Genomic DNA, 22,742 nt, shown 5'->3' with positions numbered 1-22,742 from the left:
AAAAAAACAAAAACCCATGGTCATCTATGAGCCTAAGTGGGCAAGTTCCTTTACCTAAGATTCTTAGTTTCACATACGTAAAATCAAAATGTTAATGCCTGTGTTGAAAATTGTGTGCAAGTTAAAGCTCTCTATGGCAAAGTGCCCAAGACCTTGTAGACCTTCCAAAAATGTTGTTTCTCTTCCTGCCAACATTTTATAGCTTTAAATGAATTCCTTACAAAAGTCAGAGCAGTAACAGCAACAACAAAAATAGTTAAACTTGTTAAGGATAAGAGTCATTTTGTTCCAAATAGTACATACTGTAAGAAAAAAAAACAACAAGCCCCCCAAACCCCCATACAACTCTTTTGGAAACTTTAAACAGGATTCAGCTACATCCTAACAACTGTGACGGTCACTGATTATCATACCTATTTTTTAATGCAAGTATATTTTAGTGACTGCAAAAAAAGTCAAGATTGAAATATAATAGATTAAAACCCTTACTTGGTGAGTTTTCAGTAATAGATTAGTGTGCATTTAATTGCTTTTGCAACATGAGTTAATTTAATCTCTTTTACATTAAACAGACTATTAAACAAGACTTCACAATGCTGCTGTATCACCACCAGCATTATTTTACTATCTATAGACATTTTGCATTTTAAAAAGCCTGCAAAAGCATATGTCTGTTTATATGACCTTTCCTAACTAATTCCAGTTGGGTTTTGACAACCAATTGTAGTGCTTGTTTTCTTAACAAGCAAGTAACTTTCCCTTTCTTGGAACGAGAACATGATACTTTTTTTTTTTTTTACACAGGAGTTTATTTACAAGCTCGAGCTTGGGTGCAAGTATACCCGACACAGTGACACAGCGGAGCAGGGACTTGGACCCTGAGGTGGGTTTCAGCTTAGTTTTATGGGCTGGTCTAGGGGATCTCCAGAAGGTGCAGAGGAATTTCTCAAGTTCTGTTTACATTCTGATATGGAGCTTTCAAGGGCATTGAGCTCTGTTTTTATTTTAATATGGGGCTTCCTGCCACTGGCTTGGGCCCTGTTCTCATTCTAATATGGGGCTTTCTAGGACATTAAGCTGTAAACTATTTTTTTTTTTCCCTGTAACTGAAGTAATGTAAATTTCAGCTCTTATTCACAGGGACCTGGGATGGCTGTACTTGTGCTAACGCTGAACTTAAAGTGGAATGGCCTTAATTTTCTCGGCCTCCACATTTCCGCCTCTCAGAGGGACCTAAGGAAGGACCCAATCATGGGTCCAGGTTGCTCTCAGAGTGAGCCAGGGGAATGATTAAACCAGGATTCGAACCAACCTTGTTGCTGTTCTCGCTCCCATTTACATCCCAGTGAAGAAGCAACATCCTACATTTAAGGCAGCACATAACCCCCCCCCCCCCCCCACCCTTTGCTGTAAGAAGACTAAGTCTAATCCCCTTCTATTTTGAAGGACAACCTGAGACTAGGGAGTCTTGGAGGTGGGAAGTAAGTGCGAACGCCGCAGTCTTAGCTTTAGGGGGTTGTCCTTGTCTGGTTGGCTTTTCCATTCTGGAAAAGCCAGGAACTAAGTCCTGGCCAGACGTGGGTGTAGTGGACCCAGGGAGTAATCCCTGTCGACCTTGAGAGCGGTGGGAGTGGTCAGGATCACAATGTAAGGTCCCTTCCAGTGAGGTTGAAGTGTCTGGTGTTGGTATCTCTGCACTTACACCCAGTCATCCGGCCGATACCGATGGGGGTCCGGGGGTGGCCCAGTCTCATGGAGGGCCCTCAGCTTAGGCCACACCTGCTCATGGGTTCATTGTAAGAGGGAGAAAAGAAGTTGGTGATCATCAAATGCAGCAAGCACCTCAGGTTTTAAATTGGGGATAATAGGTGGAGGAAGACTGACCATGATCTTGTAGGGAGTCAGTCCCATCTTATATGGGGAGTTTCTCACCCTATATAGGGCGAAGGGGAGGAGAGTCACCCAGTCCCCGCCAGTCTCCAGGGCTAACTTAGTAAAGGTCTCCTTTAATGTTCTGTTCATCCTCTCTACCTGTCCTGAGCTTTGGGGCCTATATGCACAATGTAATTTCCAATCTGCCCCAAGTACTAGTGCCCCTCCCCGTGGTACCTTACAGACGAATCCTGGGCGGTTGTCTGATCCAATCTTAACAGGAAAACCATACCTCGGTAAGATGTCTTCCAGCAGTTTCTTGGTCACAGTCTGTGCTGTTTCATGTTTGGTGGGAAATGCCTCTGTCCATCCTGAAAAAGTGTCTACAAACACCAGTAAATACTTGTATCTGCATTTTCCAGGTTTTACCTCAGTGAAGTCCACTTCCCAGTAGGCTCCTGGGCAGTCCCCCTGGAGCCAGGTACCCGGGTTAGATCCATGGGCGGTGGCATTAGTTAACTGGCATGCGTGGCAGCTTGCCACAATCTGCTCAATCTTTGCTCGAGAGTCTTTAATAGTGATCTTTGCATGTCATATGAGGTCTTCCATCTTCCTTGTTCCCATATGAGTACTCCAATGCATTTTGGATAGGACTCGCCATCCTAGTTCCTCTGACAGGATGATGCTGGAGTCTGCGGCCCTCCACCAGCCATGCAAGCACTGGGTCATAGGCAAGAGTTTGAGCCAATGTAAATCAGTATCAGTATAGTTGGGGGTGTCGGGCAGGGTCGGTGCCCCCGGATCGGGTCTCCCATTTCCATGGTTACAGCTGCCCCCGTGTATCTGATTCCTTCTCAGATGAATCTGCTGCCATCTGTGTACCAGGTGGCGTCCACATTCTGCAGTGGCTGGTCCTGGAGATCTCTGATTCTGTGCACCTGTGCCAAAATTTCTTGACAGTCATGCAGAGGGAGGTCCCAGTCTGGGTTAGGGAGACGAGATGCATGGGGTATTGGCGGACCCTGACAGGGTCTGTCCCCGGCTTTTGTTCTATATATATGGCCGGTCAATACGGACCAGCCCAATTTCCCTAGTTTCTGCCCATGCTTGGGGAAATTCCTGCAGCCATCATTCAATGCCAGTCATTGGGGCTGAGGGCATTTGATGGAGAAAATATTAGTCTTTTAAACTCAGGACAAGCATCTGAATCGAGTGCCCCTCTTTGTTTAGGATTTTTCGCCCTTTGGAGTGGAAGCGAATTTGTGCCCCCATCTTGGTGAGCAAATCCCGACCTAACAATGGGTAGGGGCACTCAGGGATGACCATGAAGGAGTGGGATACCCGGCCCATGCCGAGATCCACAGTTCTTCGGGTAATCCATGAGTACTGTTTGGTGCCCGTGGCCCCTTGAACCCATGAAGTCTTGCTTGCCAATTTCCCTTGGGGTTGTAATAAAACCGAATGTTGTGACACAGTGTCCACTAGGAATTCAACAGGTTGCCCCTCCATTCTAAAAGTTACCCTGGGCTCAGGGAGGGGTGCCGAAGTCGTCCAGGTCCTCCATCTCCAAGATCTTGGCAGGGGCCTTAGGTCTTTTGTTAGGGCAGTCTTTCACCCAGTGGCCCTCTTCTTTGCAATAAGCACATTGGTTTTTGTTCAGTTTAGGGTGCTCCCGATGGGGACCAGGGCCATCCTCCTTACCTGTCCCTGAGGCCAGCTTCTTGAGGTGCCTCCGTCTTTCCCGTGGGTCGTCGATGGTTGTAGCCAGCAGGATCTTGGCCAGGTTGTGGGTCTGCCGGTCACTTAGTTTGGTTTGCTGTTCTTCCGGACTTTCTCTATTATTATAGGCTCTTTCTGCTACTATTACTAAGTCCTGCAAGCTCTTCTCTCCTAGTCTCTCTACTCCTTGCAATTTCTTTTTATTTTTTTATTTTATTTTTTTATAAATTTATTTTTTATTGGTGTTCAATTTGCCAACATATAGAATAACACCCAGTGCTCATCCCATCAAGTGCCCACCTCAGTGCCCGTCACCTAGTCACCCTGCAATTTCTTTTTAATGTCCGGAGTAGCCTGGTTAACAAAAGCCATGATAATTGCGGCCTTGGTTTCCGGGGCTTCTGGGTTCATAGAGGTGTACTGCCTAAAAGCCTCTATGACTCTAAGAAGGCTGCTGGACTCTCATCCTTACTCTGTCTCACATCATACACCTTGGCCAGATTGGTAGGCTTGTGCACGGCAGCCTAGTGACCTGCCACTAGAGTCTGGTGGTGGACCTGGAGTCTCTCCTTACCTTCAGCCAAGTTCTGTGCTTTGGGGAGTAAAAAGGGTTTTAACCAAGGAGGGGAATTCTCGATCATGTCCTGCCAGGCCAGGATGTAGGGCACTGGTCAGGATGGCTGTCTGGTTTGTCCCTGAAGATCACAGCCTTAACCTGTAAGATAATAGGTAGGTGGAAAGTTCCTTCTCAGGGCCAACCCACATCAAAGGTTGGCCATTCTGATATGCAATAAATTTGAAATCTCCCTCTCCTTATGTAAACAGTTATGACAGTTAACAAAGACACAGTAACACAGACAAATGCACAGTTAACAAGGACATAGTAACACAGACAAACGTTCCAATGCAGCCACAGAGACAAAACAGAAAGTAACCCAAAGGGCTGGCAGCCAGCCCTCCTTACAGATGAGGACCCTGTCCTCCAGGCGGGAGCAAGGGATGTCTCCTCAAGACCCCTGGTTGACGGCCGCCAGCACGTTCGTCTAAGCCAATGTCGACCCAATACAGATTGGAATTCCTACAGGTAAAAGTACAGTTTAGAGCTCTCAGAAAATATGCACGCAAAAGGTGGAAAAGTTGAGTGCACTCACCAGGCGTGAAACCCTCCAGATGGAGTCCTGGGGGTTTCTCGGATCCCAGACGAGCCCCCAAATGTTGTGCCCAAGATCGCGAATCCAAGAAACCACCAAGAAGCTGACACTGATGCAAACACAGGAGGGTTTATTTACAAGCTCGAGCTTGGGTCCAAGTATACCCGACCAGGGACTTGGACCACATATGATACATTAAATGTTTAGAGAAATTTAAGTCCTGAGCAGATTCTATTCACAAAAACATGTTCCTCAGGTTTGCTACAGCTATAAAATGAACCATGATAAAATAATCCCTGGTATTAGTAACTCTAGAACCTCTGTGTGTTCTGCTGAAGAATAAGTGGCTGTACAAAAGCACTGTCCAGAATGTACCCCCCCACACCCCTCTGGTGGCATAAACCAGAACCTATATTGTTTGTGGCTGTCATAATTGCAGAGAGGATAAGGGTCATTTTGTTTCAAATAGCACTTACTGTAAGAAAGCCAGGAAGCCAGGTTTGGATTCACAGTGGCCTAGGTTCCTTGAGACATGGAAAAAGACATGCTTTTCCCAGATATGTTCCACTCTGCTTTAAATTTGATTAGCAGGTAACTTACTTGGTCCTGCTGCCACTGAGACCTCTAGCAAGGCTGAGGTGGCTAGGAAAAGCTAGTGGAGGGAGGTGTTTCTACTCTTTAAATGTTTACAGAGAGGTAGAAAGAGCCATTTGGAGTTTGTGGTGGTGCTGATGAGGGAAAAAAAAAAAAAAAAGTATGTCCAAAGAGCATGTATGGAAGTTCAATTGAAAAGAAAATTGTGGTGTAGGTGAAGTGAAACAAACTGAAATTACTCATTGTAGACAAAGCCAGGCTGAGTCATCTGGGTTAAAAATCTAAACAAAAGAAAACCTCACTAAGCTTTCCTATTTTAAGAGAATGGAAAGGAATATTTTTTGTCTAAATAACTCCCAGGAATATAGACATTCTTTCTGAGAATGAGGGAGAGTGAAAGATTTCTGTGGTTTTGAGTTAAAGATGATTTCTTCTACTGGATACCTGTGACAAATTGCAATGACTGAGTGAAATGAATCTTACTTTTGATTTTGTTCAGGCAAATTTATGTCTCCCATTGTCTCTTTACTAGTGGCCAGGAATGCCTTTTGTCTCCCCATTTATTTAAATCCTACAGTTTACTGTTAAAAATCTAACCTCTTCTGGAGACCAATCAAAAAACAGACTCTTAACTTTAGAGAACAAACTGATGGTTACCAGAGCAGAGGAGATGGGGGGTGTGGACTAAAAGGGTAATAGGGATTAAGGAGTGCACTTGCTGTGGTAACATTGGGTGTTGTATGGAAGTGTTGAATCACTATATTGTATACTGAAAACTAATATTCCTCTGTATGCTGAATGAAATTAAAATTTTAAAAAATTAAAATAAAAAAATATTACCTTCCCTATTAAGTTTCTTTTACTGACTCTCTTCTCAGTAAGCTACCCTTTCTGTCTGACTTACTTTAGTACTCTTTTATTATGGAGTTGGAAATCCTAGTTGAACCCAGAGGGGAAATAGAATTAGGCTGTGGAATGGGTAGAGTGATGGTCCCTTTAGGGTCTATATGTAAGATTTGTCAATGTTTTGTTTTGGTAGTAGAAGGAGGGAAGTGTTTTGTGGAAGTTGGGTGGTGAAGGCATGATGCTAACACAGGCGATAAGACTGAATTTTTCCTCTCCTAGCCTTTAGCGTAGGTTTTGAGCCCAGGGGAGAGAAAGGTGAAGGGTGGAGGAATTATAATCCTGAAAGACTCAGTGAGACATCAGATACAAGCAATGCTGCTTTAGGGCCCATCAGAGAACTTACAACATAGATTTGGTAAGAGGATCACCCCCAATCCTATGTCTTCCTCCTCCCCTAGCCACAGAGCCTAGTGTTGCATTGTCACCTTAAGATTCAGGAGGCCACTGGTGTGGGACTGTTTAGCATGCCATATGGTGTCTCCACAGAAGGCACCAGGAGCAGAACCAACAGAAGAAGCTTACCTAGATGAAGGAACCAGAGTAGATGGACACAAACAGATCGGTTACAAGAAAATACAAGACCTCAAACAAGACAGAAATATATAGGGGAGGTTATGAGATGGAGAAGGGACTGGAGAGGGGCTTAATTTCTGCATGAGCAAATGTAGGTCAAGAATCCTAATAATTCAGCATAAATATTAGTATGATTTTATTTCTCCTCGTAGCCTGGCATAGTCCCTTCTAGCTAGTTCCTTTACAACTATTCTAGGTAATAATGTTTTTTTTAAAAGCCACTAGTTATAATTAAAAATATCCACATATGTATTTCTTTAAAAATGATATAATTATGTCCAGGTTTTTACCAGAAGTTTATCTAAATTAATTAGTGTATGGATTTGCTAGGGCTGCCATTACGAATTGGATGCCACAACAAATGGATGGCTTAAACAACACAAATTTATTGTCTCATAGTTCTGGAAGCTAAAAGTCCAAGATAAGATGTTGACAGGGGTGGGGTCATCCTGAGGGCTATAGGGGAGAATCTGTTCCATGCTTCTCCCTATCTTCTGGTAGTTTGCTGGCAATCTGTGGCATTTTTTGGTTTGCAGATCTCTGCCCTCATTCACATGGAGTTCCCCCTGTGTCTTTGTTCAAACTTTCCCTTTTTATAAGAATATTAGTCATATTGGAGTAGGGATTCACACCTTATTCCAGTATGACCTCATCTTAACTAAATGAATGTGCACCAACCCTACTTCCAAATAAGGTTCCATTCTGAGGTAATGGGAATTAGGACTTCAACATAAAAATGTTGAGGAAGACACAATTTCAAAAATCCAAAATAGTTGAACATGTTTAAAAGCTATAAATGAATTAGAATTCTTGGTTCTAGTGGTGGGGGTGGCAGAGTGCTATCTTTGAAAAGGAGACGCTCTAGGATAGTTAAGTTACTGGCTGTTCTTTTGCCCTAGCTATTTCTTAACCTGCGGTGAGGAGAAAAGTGTAACCATGAATTGAAAAAAGTCCCCTTCCCTAGTTATAGGCATCACATTTTTTCAAACCCAATTGAGAGTGCCTGAAATAACACACAGGCTGGCAATTGATAAAATGTACAAAATCAAGGCCAAATAATGTGAGCTTATGACTCCAGAGTTTGTGGCAAACTATTAATGGGAAAGGATTGGTTTTGAAACATGTTTCCAGGTATGGTAGGTGACCAGTCCCCCAAAATGTCCACACCCTAATTCCTGGGATTTGTGAATATGTCATATTTCATGACCCAAGGAATTTTCCAGATGCAATTAGGATTAGAGACCTTTTTTTATAAATTTATTTTTTATTGGTGTTCAATTTGCCAACATACAGAATAACACCCAGTGCTCATCCTGTCAAGTGCCCACCTCAGTGCCCATCACCCAGTCACCCCCACCCCCTGCCCACCTCCCCTTCCACCACCCCTAGTTCGTTTCCCAGAGTTAGGAGTCTTTCATGTTCTGTCTCCCTTTCTCATATTTCCCACTCATTTTTTCTCCTTTCCCCTTTATTCCCTTTCACTATTTTTTATATTCCCCAAATGAATGAGACCGTATAATGTTTCTCCTTCTCCGATTGACTTATTTCACTCAGCATAACACCCTCCAGTTCCATCCACGTCGAAGCAAATGGTGGGTATTTGTCGTTTCTAATGGCTGAGTAATATTAGGATTAGAGACCTTAAACTATATTATCCTGGATTATTCAAGTGGGCCCAATTAAGCAGGGAAATTTTTTTTTGGCTGGAGGTAGTAGAGGTAAACCAGAGCGTAAGGTGAGGGAGATACAAAGTCTGAGAAAGATGCAACCTGCTATAGCTGACTTTGTTTTTTTTTTTTTTTTTAAGATTTTTTTTAATTTATTCATTTATGAAAGACAAGAGAGAGAGAGAGAGAGGCAGAGACACAGGCAGAGGGAGGAGCAGGCTCCATGTAGGGAACCCAACATGGGACTCGATCCTGGGACTCCTGGATCATATTGGGGCCAAAGGCAGGCGCTAAACCACTGAGCCACCCCGGGATCCCCCAGTAGCTGACTTTGAAGATGAAAGGAGGTGAGAAATGTGAGCGCTTGTAGACATGGAGAATAACCCCTGGCTGACAAACAGCAAGGACAAAGGCACTCAGTCCTGCAACCACAAGGAATGGGAAACTACCAATGATCTAAGTGAACTCAGAGGTGGATTTTTCCTAAAACTTCCTAGAACCCAGCTAGCTGAACTTTGACTTTGACCTTGTGAAACCAGGACACAGAAATCAGTGGAGCCAACACAGACTTCTGACATACAGAATTGTGATATAATATATTTGTGTTGTTCTGTGCTCCTGCATTCATGGTAATTCACTATTGCAGCAACATAAAATGAATACACTAGGTGTCAGCTGGTTTCTCTTTTAAAATCAAAATAATATTGGCTTCAGTCTCCTTTCCAGTGCTCTCCCCAAAATTTCTGCGAAGCTTCAGGTCATATAGGTTAATGAGCTTCTGTTTCTATTGAAGAGTCCTGTAAAGCACATGTGCAGTTGAGTTTGCCTTGTGCTGGCCTGCTGGAAAATGAGTGGCCTGAGGTACAATCCAAGTAGGCCCAGAGGAGGCAGTCAAGAAGGTCATGCTAGATCAGCTGACAGCCATCTCATCTCCAGATAACCTGTGAGCAAGCCTAAGCAAGTGCAGAGCTGAACTGCCTGAGCACTGTGTTAGTGCAAGAAGTAAACTCTCATTGTGTGTCATCAAAGTTTTGTGATTATTTGTCACATATCATTTTGGTCTTATTAGATAACTCACATTAAGGGAACTTGTGCTCCCTTACTAGTCCCAGCCTTTTCATTCTGCTCTTTCTCATGCCTTAGCCACGCCATTTCTAGACATTTTAGTATTCTTTCTCTTTCCGTTTTTCTATCTCCTACTTATTCCTATTGAAATTAGTTTCCTAGTTTTAAAATAATGGCTTCTTTCAATGTCCTCTTTATCAAAGGCAACTCTGTGCAGTAGTCATCTGGAGAATTAGATGAAGACTCTTCCATAAAGAGTGCATTGTAGCAGGAGGTTAATTCCGAAGATGTTTTGAATGATGTCCCGAAGAGCTGGGGTAACCAGAGAATGGTTCTCCAAAAGGAAGAAGTAATGTCTCTGGTCATGATTCCTTAGATTAGAGAACATCATTCAAGTTCAGCTATATTCAAGGTCCCCTGCATCTGTCCTTCTGACATTCAGTTCCAAATTACCTTGAAATGTTATGTATGTATGTCACAGATCTTCAACAAGATTATAAACTCTTGAACGTAGGCTTTGTTTCCTGTATCTTCTTGAAAGTATGATATGTTTCTCTGTATATAGTGGACCTGAAATCAGTATGTATTAATAATGATGATGAAGGAAAATAAGAGGCTAAAGGAAGAAGAGAGCTCATGTAAGGAATATCTCTAATTAGTTTCAGCTTCTGTTAACCTTTTTATCTTAATTTGGGAAGATACACTATAGATTTAAAAAGGAATACATACAGGGATGCCTGGGTGGCTCAGGGGTTGAGTGTCTGCCTTTGGATCAGCGCATGACTGTGGGGTCCTGGGATCGATTCCCACATCAGGCTCCCCATAGGGAGCCTGCTTCTCCCTCTGGTTCTCTCTGTGTCTCTTATAAATAAATAAAACAAAAAGGAATACATTCAAATAAAATTTCTTTAAGAAAGCATTCTTAGATTCTTAGTATGGAATGTACAAATCAAATAAATGGATTAGAAATTTGGAGACCTTGAAACTACCGAAGTCAAGAAGCAGGAATCCAGCAGTCACTCACTGATGATGACGTTAATGAAGATTGTAAGTCACTGAAATAACCACTAGCTCCATGTGCCTAAGACAGCTTGCTGGAAGGCAGCTATTGTCGTAAAAATCATTGCTTAATATTAAATTTGCTTTTAATGACTTCTTGGCAGAATCCTACATGCAATTATGACACAAAGAAAAATACTTTGTGACAACATGTATTTTTTTAAAGATTTTATTTATTCATGAGAGACACAGAGAGAGAGAGGGAGAGGGAGAGGCAGAGAAAGACACAGGCAGAGGGAGAAGCAGGCTCCATGCAGGGAGCCTGATGTGGGACTTGATCCGGGGCTCTAGGATCATGCCCTGGGCTGAAGGCAGGCGCTAAACCGCTGAGCCACCCAGGGATCCCCAACAACATGTATTGATGAAAATATCAAGTCTGAAATTTATTTTATGTAGAATATTTATCCTTTACCTTATACTTGGAATTTCCACTGATTCCTATATTCATTTACAATTTATATGATTTTCCCACACTGTTAATAAAGATTAGCTGTAGATTCAGAGAATCTTAGTTTTAAAGATAACTTTTATCATTTTTCTTAATACAAAAGTAACATATAGTAGTGATCCACATGGCCCGTTTTAAATTCCTAGCATCTAAACAGAGAAGCTTGGCATTTGCCATTTTTAGATAATTAGCACAACATCCTGACCTTAATATAATGGCCTTTGAAACCATAAAAAGGTAACATCTAGTTGAGTATCCAAATAGCTGTTGAGGGGTATATCTCAACCTAAAGGTAAAGAAGAGGGATGCATGCATTGTTACCTTGAAAGTCTCAGTCTTACCATCCTAACTCCTGATGCTCATGTATTGTTCTTGTGATACCAAATATGGAAGACACAGCCTGGCTACAAATTGATTGCTACTCTTCCCATTGAGAAGCAGAGTCCAGTCCTCCCTCCTAGAATCTGAGCTGGCTTTAAGTGACTTTCTTAACTAGTAGAACATGGTGGGAAACACTTTCTGGGACTTTTGAAGGTAGGTCCTAAAAAGCCTTGCAGCTTTTTTTGGAGTTTACCAGAACACTGTATGGAAGCTTTGAGTTGCCACATAAGAAATCTGCCTAACCTGAGCCTTCCATGCTGGAGAAGTCCTTCTGCTGGCAGTCCCAGCTAGCCCTCATTTCCAGTGATAGCTTCCTGGATGCCAAGCAGGTAAGTGAAGCAGTGTTGGATTCTTCAGAGCGGTCTGTTAGCCAGTTGATTACCACTAAGTAGCCTCAGTTAGTGCTGTGAGGATCAGAAAGATCACCCAGCCATAGTAAGCCTGAATTCTTAGTCCTTAAACTGAAACTGTAATAGGATGTTGTTTTTTAAGTCACCAAACTTTGGGAAAGTATGTCAGTTACCTATTCTTGAGTAGCAAATCACACCCATATTTAGTGACTTAAAACAATAACAACCATTATCTTTCAGTGCTTGTGTGGGTTAAGAAGTCAGACAGGGCACAGCAGGGCAGGGTTATCTCTACTTCAGAACTTCTAATCTGAGAATACTTGAAAGCTGGGGGTAACTTGATGGTTGAGGGCTTGAGTCATATGGAGACATTTCTCCTGCCATTTCTGGTTGTTGATTCTAGCTATTAGGTAAGACTTCAGCTGGACTGTTGGGTGGAACATCAGTGGCTTTGTGGCCTCTCCATATGGCCTCTTTACATAGCCTAGTATGGGCTTCCTCAGAGCTTGGTGCTAGATTCTAAGAGACATGACTGCTCTATTGCCACTTGTGACCTATTCTTGGAAGTCACATATGTTCTCTCTGATGTAGTCATAAGCCACCTAGATTAAGGGAGGGGAAGATAAATTTCAGGTGACTAAGTCCAGAATGTCCTGGGACTGAGGGGTTTCCTAGGGCACAGGACTTTGAGTGCTAAAATCAGAAAAGTTCTAGGAAAGCCAGGATGAATTCGTCACCCTACTAAACCCCATGTTCAGTAGGAGTGTTGGAATCATATTTAGAGCATGTTGGGTGGGAGAGAGTGTTGGGGCCATCTTTGAAAGATAAATTCTCCCATAGGTGGTTTTCTTTATGCAGGAATGTATAACTGGCATACCAATGAACATTGCAAGGAAAACAAGCAATTCATAGGAGTGTAAACTCTGTGAGAAAAAAGATTTTGTTATTTTTGTTCATCACTGAGCCTTGAGACCTAGAGTAGTGGTTGGCACATAGTTAATGTTAATAAATATTCATGAAATGACTAAATGAATACATAGTAAGTCTTATAACATCCTATCCCATAAAATCCAGCTGATACCTGTCTTCAGCACACTTTCCTTGCTTACTAATAACCAGAGGACAAATTGCTTTAAATGTTTCTTTAAAATGAAATAGCAGCCTTCAAGGACAGCAGAAATGAGAAAACTAACCAAAACCAATAAACTTTAGAGAATATCACTTCTTCATCATGAGACTAGCCTTTGAATTCTCTTAGTTTCACTTCAGAGGCAGAATCTCAGATGACCGCAGTGGGGATAAGAAGAGGGTGCTCAGAGTCCTTATATTTTCCTAATTTCTAGAGAGTTCCTGTTGTGACAAGGTCCTCTTGGTTAAAAGTTATACTCCTCCTCTCAGTTAGGGGTGGTTAGGAATAATACTGTCTTAGAAAGCCCATGAAAAGAAGAAGGAAGAATAGGACAAATTCTAAAATCAGAACCTAAAGTTTTGATAGAGAAATAGAAGGTTGGAAAAGTTAGGAGAGGAAGTCCATGCTTAAATCACATTCCTTTAAGGACATGATATAAACCACTGTAGAAAATAAAGGAGGAACAGAATCATTGGGAGGCCATATTAGCAGCTGGCTCTATTCCGTGTTTTTTTCCCTCATCTTTCATATTAGGGAATTTATTGTCCAAGGTTGAAATATGGGGTAATATTATTTAACAACTCCAAATTCTTTTTTTTTTTTTTTTTTTAGATTTTTATTTATTCATGAGAGACAGAGAAAGAGAGAGAGAGAGAGGCAGGGGGAGAAGCAGGCTCCATGCAGGGAGCCCGATGCGGGACTCAGTCCTGGGTCTCCAGGATCACACCCTGGGCTGAAGGTGGCGCTAAACTGCTGAGCCACCCCGGCTGCCTAAACAACTCCAGATTCTTGATAGTTTTCAAATAGCACGTTTTTGACAGGAAGACATTGATCTTAAAGAATCAAGTCCTCGTTTGGGAAAAAATGGGAAATGAGATGGAATGATAAGATCAAGATAGCGAATAGAAGAGCTCAAAAGTCAGACCAAATGTTTTTTTTTCCATATTGCAAGAGGGTTACTTTTCTCTATTTTTACCTAGACATTCCAGTGCTTTTATATTATTTCTATATATTCTCTATAATTGTTAGTTTCTTTATCTTGAACCTTGTAAAATAGATTTTACAAAGGTATAAAAGCCTACTTCTAGTCAGTATTCTTCACAATGTTGCTAAAATGAGAGATTAGAAGTTAAATCACATTTCCAAAATAAAATAAGATTAAACTCCATAGAGAAATCCTGTGATTAAGAATAGCATAATTCTCTATAAGCTATAAACTTTACTAAGAGAATTTGTCATGGCATGGGGATAATTCTGGTCTAAATTGTTGACAAATGACAGAAAAAACTCTAATATAGTTACCAAAATGAATTAAAGCCACTTGAAAATAAATCTCTTTAATAGTTTCATGCTATTTAGAAACTTTGGAAAGCTTGGAGTTGTTATGTAATCTCATGTTTCAACTTTGGACAGTATTAATAAATTCCCTATCGTAAAAGATGGGGAAGTGAACACATGGTGTTGCCAGCTGCTGAGATGGCCTCTGACGCCTCTTCTCCTGGTATTCACACCCCTGTGCCATTCTCTCCCACACTGAATAGGGCTGTCTTATGTGACAGCTGAACCTATGTGAGATAATAAATGTGTGTTACTTTCAGCAGCTTAATTTTGAGGTAATCTGTTACATAGCAATAATTGATTCATACACCTACACTAATTCCCACTTTCTCATCTGCTTCCAAGTATTTATTACTAATTTGATATTAGTATTTCATAGTAACATCACTAAGATTTATAATCTTATATTTCATTTTGTGACCATAATATCTAATTTTTTAGTCTTAACCATTTTGATGGAAGTATAAAAATTTCAGAGCTTATGAACAGGCCTTTTTCATATGGAATTTTCTCTTCTGAGTACTTAAGGTTTGAATTGTACTTATTTGGCTGGATTTCAAGTAGGCTTTATTTAAAATAGATGTATTCTGCTCCCAGCTGTACAATAGTTTAAGGCCAGTCTAATATTTTCTAACTTGCTTATGAATGGCTTTTTCTGTTTGTTTCCCTTTGTGTGTGTGTGTGTGTGTGTGTGTGTGTGTGTGTGAAATTAACTTCACGAGACATGGGTCATTAGTAATCATTATCAGTTTTTCCTTGGCCGTAATGTCTCCATTTCTTTTATTATGTCAATACATATTTTTTTGTTCCATATTTTTAGTTTTCTTTTTAAGAGTTCAGGGATAAGAGATCAGTGTTATGTGCAAGGCTACATATTAAAAGCAGGGCTGGACAGCCCGGGTGGCTCAGCGGTTTAGCGCTGCCTGCAGCCCAGGGTGTGATCCTGGAGTCCCAGGATCGAGTCCCATGTTTGGCTCCCTGCATGGAGCCTGCTTCTCCCTCTGCCTGTGTCTCTGCCTCTCTCTCTCTCTCTCTGTTTCTCTCTCTCTGTCTCTCATGAATAAATAAATAAAATATTTAAGATTAAAAAACAATCAAATAAATAAATAAAAGCAGGGCCTCCAGAGTCAGACTGCTATGTTAAGTCATTGGTCATTTATCATCTTGAAGACCTTGTATATGTATTCTAACATTTTTTGTTTCTGGTATGTGTATCACTTTTCTAATATAAAAAATGAAGATACTAATATTATCTATCTTTTAAAGATTTGACAATGATAAAATAATGTTAGATAGGTATAAAAAGGATGAGCAAGAGTGTCCTTGTGTTTCCTGTGTTTGATGTTCATTCAGCATCATTATCTGTAAGTTTCTTTGTTTCATCAAATTTGTGATATTTTTAGCCCTTATGCAAATAATTTTTCTGTTCCATTCTCTCTTCTACTTCTAGGATACCCATTATCTATCTATCTATCTATCTATCTATCTATCTATCTATCTATCTCTATTTTTAAATGTTTATTTATTCATGAGAGACAGAGAGAGGAGAGAGGCAGAGACACGGACAGAGGGGGAAGCAGGCTCCTTGCAGGGAGCCTGATGTGGGACTCGATCCCGGAACTCCAGGATCACACCCTGGACCGAAGGCAGCGCTAAACCACTGAGCCACCCAGGCTTTATCCATATTTTATCCATATTTTAAATATGGATCCATATTTTATCCATATTTTATCCATATTTTAAATCGTTTGCTATTTAGCAGGTCTGTGAGTTTTTGTTCTGTTTTCACAATGATATTTTTTCATATTTGATAATTACTACTGATCTTTATTCAATTTTATTTACTTGTTCCTCTGTTATCTCATCTAGGCTTAGGTTATTAAGTTCATCCAGTGAAATTTTTAGTTGAACAATTGTATATTTCAGTTCTAAAGTTTTTTTTTAAATAAATTAATTTTTATTGGTGTCCAATTTACCAACATACAGAATACCACCCAGTGCTCATCCCGTCAAGGGTCCCCCTCAGTGCCCGTCACCCAGTCACCCCCACCCCCCGCCCTCCTCCCCTTCCATCACCCCTAGTTCATTTCCCAGATTTAGGAGTCTTTATGTTCTGTCTCCCTTGCTGATATTTCCCACGCATTTCTTCTCCCTTCCCTTATATTCCCTTTCACTATTATTTATATTCCCCAAATGAATGAGAACATACACTGTTTGTCCTTCTCCGATTGACTTACTTCATTCAGCATAATACCCTCCAGTTCCATCCACATCGAAGCAAATGGTGGGTATTTGTCGTTTCTAATGGCTGAGTAATATTCCATTGTATACATAAACCACATCTTCTTTATCCATTCATCTTTCGATGGACACCGAGGCTCCTTCCACAGTTTGACTATTGTGGACATTGCTGCTAGAAACATCGGGGTGCAGGTGTCCCAGCCTTTCATTGCATCTGTATCTTTGGGGTAAATCCCCAGCAGTGCAATTGCTGGGTCATAGGGCAGGTCTATTTTTAACTCTTTGAGGAACCTCCACACAGTTTTCCAGAGTAGCTGCACCAGTTCACATATCCACCAACAGTGTAAGAGGGTTCCCTTTTCTCCGCATCCTCTCCAACATTTGTGGTTTCCTGCCTTGTTAATTTTCCCCATTCTCACTGGTGTGAGGTGGTATCTCATTGTGGTTTAGATTTGTATTTTGCTGATGGCAAGTGATGCAGAGCATTTTCTCATGTGCATGTTGGCCATGTCCATGTCTTCCTCTGTGAGATTTCTGTTCATGTCTTTTGCTCATTTCATGATTGGATTGTTTGTTTCTTTGCTGTGGAATTTAATAAGTTCTTTATAGATCTTAGACACTAGCCCTTTATCTGATAGGTCATTTGCAAATATCTTCTCCCATTCTGTAGGTTGCTTTTGAGTTTTGTTGACTGTATCCTTTGCTGTGCAAAAGCTTCTTATCTCGATGAAGTCCCAATAGTTCATTTTTGCTTTGTTTCTTTTGCCTTCGTGGATGTATCTTGCAAGAAGTTGCTGTGGCCAAGTTCAAAAACGGTGTTGCCTGTGTTCTCCTCTAGGATTTTGATGGAATCTTGTCTCACATTTAGATCTCTCATCCATTTTGAGTTTATCTTTGTGTGTGGTGAAAGAGAGTGGTCTAGTTTCATTCTTCTACATGTGGATGTCCAATTTTCCCAGAACCATTTATTGAAGAGACTGTCTTTCTTCCAATGGATAGTCTTTCCTCCTTTATCGAATATTAGTTGACCATAAAGTTGAGGGTCCACTTCTGGATTCTCTATTCTGTTCCATTGATCTATGTGTCTGTTTTTGTGCCAGTACCACACTGTCTTGATGACCACAGCTTTGTAGTCCAACCTGAAATCTGGCATTGTGATGCCCCCAGCAAAGGTTTTCTTTTTTAAAATTCCCTGGCTATTCGGGGTCTTTTCTGATTCCACACAAATCTTAAAATAATTTGTTCTAACTCTCTGAAGAAAGTCCATGGTATTTTGATAGGGATTGCATTAAACGTGTACATTGCCCTGGGTAACATTGACATTTTCACAATATTAATTCTGCCAATCCATGAGCATGGAATATTTTTTCCTCTATATGTGTCTTCCTCAATTTCTTTCAGAAGCGTTCTATAGTTTTTAGGGTATAGATCCTTTACCTCTTTGGTTAGGTTTATTCCTAGGTATCTTATGCTTTTGGGTGCAATTGTAAATGGGATTGACTCCTGAATTTCTCTTTCTTCAGTCTCATTGTTAGTGTATAGAAACACCACTGACTTCTGGGCATTGATTTTGTATCCTGCCACACTGCCAAATTGCTGTATGAGTTCTAGCAATCTTGGGGTGGAGGCTTTTGGGTTTTCTATGTAGAGTATCATGTCATAGGCGAAGAGGGAGAGTTTGACTTCTTTGCCAATTTGAATGCCTTTAATGTCTTTTTGTTGTCGAGGTGTTGAACGGTTTTTATTGATTTTAGCGGGGGAATCTCTCTATTTCCTGGATCGGAATGCCTGTTTCCCTTCCCAGATTAGGAAAGTTTTCAGCTATGATTTGTTCAAATACATTTTCTGGCCCTCTGGCCCTTTCGGCGCCCTTGGGAACCACAATTAAACATAGGTTTTTCTTCCTCAGGCTGTCGTTTATTTCCCTTAATCTATCCTCATGGTCTTTTAGTTGTTTGTCTCTTTTTTCCTAACCCTAACCCTAACCCGTACCCTAACCCTAACCCTAACCCCTAACCCTAACCCGTACCCTAACCCGTACCCATACCTTAACCCTTTTTTCCTCAGTTTCCCTCTTTGCCATCATCTTGTCTTCTATGTCACTCACTCGTTCTTCCCCCTCGTTAACCCTCGTCGTTAGGACTTCTAGTTTGGATTGCATCTGATTCAATTGATTTTTAATTTCTGCCTGATTGGATCTCAATTCTGCAGTCATGAAGTCTCTTGAGTCCTTTATGCTTTTTTCTAGAGCCACCAGTAGCTGTATAATAGTGCTTCTGAATTGGCTTTCTGACATTGAATTGTAATCCAGATTTTGTAACTCTGTGGGAGAGAGGATTGTTTCTGATTCTTTCTTTTGAGGTGAGGTTTCCCTTCTAGTCATTTTGCTCACAGCAGAGTGGCCAAAAACAAGTTGTATAGGGAAAAGGAGAAAAAGAGAAAAAGAGAGGAGAGAAGGAAGGAAAGAAAAGAGAAAAAGAAAAAAAAAGGAAGAAAAAAGAGAAGAAAAAGAAAGAAAGGGAAAAAAAGGGTGGGGTGAAGCAAACAGAAATCAAAAAGCAAAAACAAACAAACAAACAAAAAACCACGGGGGAGTATCTTCTGATTCTGTATACTTTAAGTCCCTTGACTTCCCCTGGAACTTGTCCTTCTAGCTGGTCTTCTGGGGGAGGGGCCTGGTGTGGTGATTCTCAGGTGTTAGCACTTGAGGGAGCTGCTCTGCCCCCTGCCTGTTGTAGGGCTCAGTGGGGGTTGTTTACCCTGTGAGGTCCCAGGAGGAACAACCCCAGTGGCGTGGCCAGCTCTGGAGCCCTGGATATAGCTCCCATAGTAACTACAGAGCTCTACGTCAACAAGGGCCTGGAGGCTCCGGGGCGGGGCCGCTGATCTGCTCAGCTCGGGGCAGGAGCGTCCTTGCTGTCCTGGGCCCTCCCGGCCTCTGCCTGTCCCAGGGGGAGGCCGGATCCTGGGCTGTGTCCCGGCGCCCTGTGCTCCGGGGTCTGCGCTGTTGGATTCGCGCTCCCGCCCCGCAGCCCCCTCCGCGGAGCCGCCGCCCGAGCCCCTCCGAGCTGCTCCGGGTCCCGCCGTGCGCTGCAGCCCTTAGGGACCTCGGCGCACTCTCCCGGGGCGCAGGTGCCTGTTAGTGTCCTGGGGAGCCCGAGGGCATCCCCGCCCTCCTGGGTCCTGCTCTAACTCCCTGCGGGCCCCTTTCCCCCGGGAAGGTTGGTGCAGCTCCTGCTCCTCCGGGACGGGGCACTCCTGTCCTGGGGACACTCGCCCCGGCCTCACCCCGGCTCCTCGCGGGGCCCCTCCCCCTTGGAGGCCTTTTGTGTCTTTATTCCTTTTTCCCCGTCTTCCTACCTTGAGAGAAGAGCGAACTCTTCTCACTGTAGCGTTCCAGCTGGTCTCTCTTTAAATCTCAGGCCGAATTCATAGATTTTCAGGATGATTTGAAGGTTATCTTGGTAATTTGGTGGGGACAGGTGACTTGGGGACCCTACTGTTCTGCCATCTTGCCTCTCTGCCCTTTTTTTTTTTTTTAAAGATTTTTAGTTATTTATTCATGAGAGAGAGGCAGAGACATAAGCAGAGGAAGAGGCAGGCTCCTCACATGGAGCCCAATCTGCCACTTAATCCTGGAGCCCTGAGATCATGCCCTGAGTGGGAGGCAGATGCTCAACTGCCGAACATCCTGGCGACCCATTAATTTTCCACCATGTTAATCCCATAGTTAAATGTGTGTGTGTGTGTGTGTGTGTGTGTGTGTGTGTGTGTGTGTATGAAACATCTCTCTGGTTGGTTTCCATTTTACTTTTATCTTGGCTGATTTCTTTCTAGATTTTCTACACAGAAGTCATCCTAGAGTTTGTCTTTCTGATTATTTCTTTTCCTATGTGTGTGATTTGCCTTAGGTATTTTATTTTATTTTATTTTGTTTTATTTTTTGAAGTATAATTAGCATACTCTGTTATATTAGTTTCAGATGTGATTCAGTAATTTTATATATTACTCAGTGTTCATCACCGTAACTCTAGGGACCATCTATCACTAAATGTTCTCATAACCTTATTGACTGTTTTTCCTATTCAGTACATTCCATCTCCATGACTTATTTATTTTGTAACTAGAGGTTCATATCTCTTAATCCTCTTTACCTATTTTGTGCATCCCTGCCACCCCTACCTCTCTTCTGGCAACCACGTTTTTTCTCTATATCTAAGAGTCTTTTTGTTTGTCTGTTTGTTTTCCCCTTTGCTTTGTTTCTTAAATTCCACAATGCATGAAATCATATGGTATTTGTCTTTCTCTGCCTCATTCATTTTCACTTAGCCATTTCACAGATGGCAAGATCTCATTTTTCCTTATGGCTCAGTAATATTCCATTGTATATATATTGGATAGATAGATAAGTGATAGATAAAGATAGATAGATAGATAGATAGATAGATAGATAGATAGATAGATAGATATAGATAGAGGATAGGTAGGTAAGTAGATACCACATCTTTATTCCATTCATCTACTGGTAGACGGTTGCTTCCATAGTTTTGTGTTTGTAAATAATTCTGCAATAAACTTAGGGATACATATATCTTTTTGAATTAGTGTTTTTGTTTTCTTTGGGTAAATACTCATAGTGGAATTACTGGATCATATGCTGTTGCTATTTTTAGTTTGTTGAGGAGCCTCCATACTGTTAAACACACAGTGGTTGTGCCAGTTTACATTCTTACTGACAGTGAATGAGGATTCGTTTTTCAGCATATCACCATTTCAATAGGTGCAGAAAAATATTTGACAAAGTACAACATCCATTCATGATATAAATTCTCAACTCAGTAGGTGTAGGTGGAATGTACTCAACATAATAAAGGACATGGAAAACCCACAGTTGACATTATACTTAATGATGAAAAATTGAGAGCTTTTCCTCTAGAAAGCTTTTCCTCTAGAGGAGCTTTTCCTCTTCTTTTCCTCTGAGAGCTTATCACGAATAAGACAAGGATATCCACTATCCCTATGTTTATTAAATATACTATTGGTAGTCCTAGCCACAGCAATCAGACAAGAAAAAGAAATAAAAGGTATTTAAATTGGTAAGGAAGAAGTTAAACTTTCACTATTTACAGATGACATGAAACCTTAAATATTCCTCCAAAAAACTACTAGAATTGATCAATGAATTCAGGAAAGTCACAGGATACAAAATTAATATACAGAAATCTGTTTCATTTCTATGCCCTAATAATGAAGTTGCAGAAAGAGAAATTAAGAAAACAATCCCATTTACAATTGTGCCAAAAAGAATAAAGTATATAGGAATAAACTTAACCAGGAGGTGAAAGACCTGTCCTCCAAAAACTATAAAACATTGATGAAAGAAATTGAAGACAACAGAAATATATGGAAAGATGTTCCATGCTCATGGATTGGAAGAGGCAATTATGTTAAAATGTCCAAACTACCTAAAATAATCTATAGATTTAATACAATTCTTATCAAAATACCAATAATCCTACAACAAATAATCGCAAAGTTTGTATGGAACCACAAAAGAGCCTGAATAGCTCTAGCAATCTTCAGAAAAAACAAAGCTGCAAGTGCCACAATTTTATATTTCAATTACACAGCTATAGCAATCAAAACAATATGGTACTGGCACAAAAAAGATACATAGGGCCAGTCTCCGGAAGAAGGATGTGGCGGGAGGGGAGCGGAGCGGCTGGGTAGATGGGTGGGGCTCTGGCGGGGCTACCCTTGGGCACGGTGTGGGGGGGGGGGGGGCGGTGCCAGGAGTCGCTTGCTTGGCCCACCACACCCCTGGACGTTAGGAAGCCCCTAGAGCCGCCGTCCTGGCCGAGGTGTCGGTTCTGGCCGGGCGACCAGAGGTCTTGGAGGCTGGGTCAAGGGACCCCAGCGAGAAAAGGCAGCCGCGAACCGGGTGGATTTGTATTCTCTTCTTCCCAGTGTTTAAGCAATAATACATCACATATGAATGCTCTTTAAAGCTGGTGTCAGGGGATCACTGAGTGGCTCAGGGGTTGAGAGCGCCTGCCTTCGGCCCAGGGCATGATCCTGGAGACCCGGGATCAAGTCCTGCATCAGGCTCCCTGCATGGAGTCTGCTTCTCTTTCTGCCTGTGTCTCTGCCTCTCTCTGTGTGTCTCTAATAAATAAAATCTTAAAAAAAAAATAAAGCAGGTGTAGGGCACTTGTGTGGCTCAGTGTGTGAGCATCGGCCTTTGGCTCT

The sequence above is a fragment of the Vulpes vulpes genome, chromosome 4 (genome assembly GCF_048418805.1).
Source record: "Vulpes vulpes isolate BD-2025 chromosome 4, VulVul3, whole genome shotgun sequence".
Taxonomy (NCBI): Eukaryota; Metazoa; Chordata; class Mammalia; order Carnivora; family Canidae; genus Vulpes; species Vulpes vulpes.
This window is presented reverse-complemented; position numbering follows the sequence as displayed.